This window comes from Apodemus sylvaticus, chromosome 4, assembly GCF_947179515.1.
Source record: "Apodemus sylvaticus chromosome 4, mApoSyl1.1, whole genome shotgun sequence".
Classification (NCBI taxonomy): Eukaryota; Metazoa; Chordata; class Mammalia; order Rodentia; family Muridae; genus Apodemus; species Apodemus sylvaticus.
In genome coordinates, this window is record NC_067475.1 from 46986102 (window position 1) to 46987256 (window position 1155).

The window sequence follows — 1155 nt, forward strand, 5'->3', positions numbered from 1 at the left end:
ATGGAGCTAGTGGCAAGAGCAGAAAAATCATTAACCTTGAAAAGAATTGGTACCGGTAGCTACAGCAATGTGTGTACGGAAAGAGTTAGATTTGTCGAGCACAGCACAGGGAGCTCAGTGAGAGAAGTGAACACAAGGAAAAGTAAAAATGTTTTGCCCATGGTCATACACGCCCTTCTTCTTTTACAGCTTAGTGTCTCTCAAGTCTATGTTATAAATAAAATTTCAGAGTAAGCAGCAGTTGCCTCCTTAGACTTTATGGCTCCAATTAAGTCAGGAGAAACAACACTGGCAGGCAAACATGAAGCGATGCCCTTGCTACACTACCAGGAAATGCCCTCACATAGCTATTCCCACAGCATCCAATCTAAGCTTAATAAATGGTGGGGAGCAGGTCAAAGATGTTGCTTTGAAAAAAATGGTCCTGAGTAAAGCAAGAACAGCTGAAATCCAGTGCACAGGAAGGGGGCAGAAGATGACTGCTCGATTGAGACTAGTATGTGGTAGTTGTTTATTAAATACTGTTAATGGCTATCCACACTCTGAGGAGATGCTAATGGTTGGAACATGCCCATAGGGACTCAGAGGAATGGCTTTTTTTATTTTTGTTACAAAACAATAACAACAATCGGCATGCTTACTGGCTGTGTTTACTTTACTTACCCACAAATCATCTCAATTTCATCTGAAGAAATGTCTGTGTCGTTTAGTCATCTCCCTGGTAGAAACTAAGCTACGAATGAACCCAACCCCCACTTCACCCCACAGCATGTACCACGCTGATGTAGACTCTGAAATTAGAGCTGGATATGAATCCTGTGCTAGGTCACAGTATGTGCCTAAGGAAAACTTTAACTCCCAGTCCTGCTACCATGATAACCTTGTTCTTGGACCAGTGGTGAATACAGGGATTTCAAGAGAGAGGGATGTTGCTTTTCATTCACAGAATGAGTCATATTCCTTACTAGATTATTTAATTCCTCATCTAGTGAGATCACCCTTTCCTGAGCAATCATAGGGAACACAAGTAGTTTCATAACTTTTGTCCAATTGGAAAAAATTCACCGTTTATTTCTTTCCCTTGTGTCTTTCACACAAAATTTCTAATCATAATCTTTCTAAGTCCCCAACCATCTGGTTGAGCCAATGGCTACA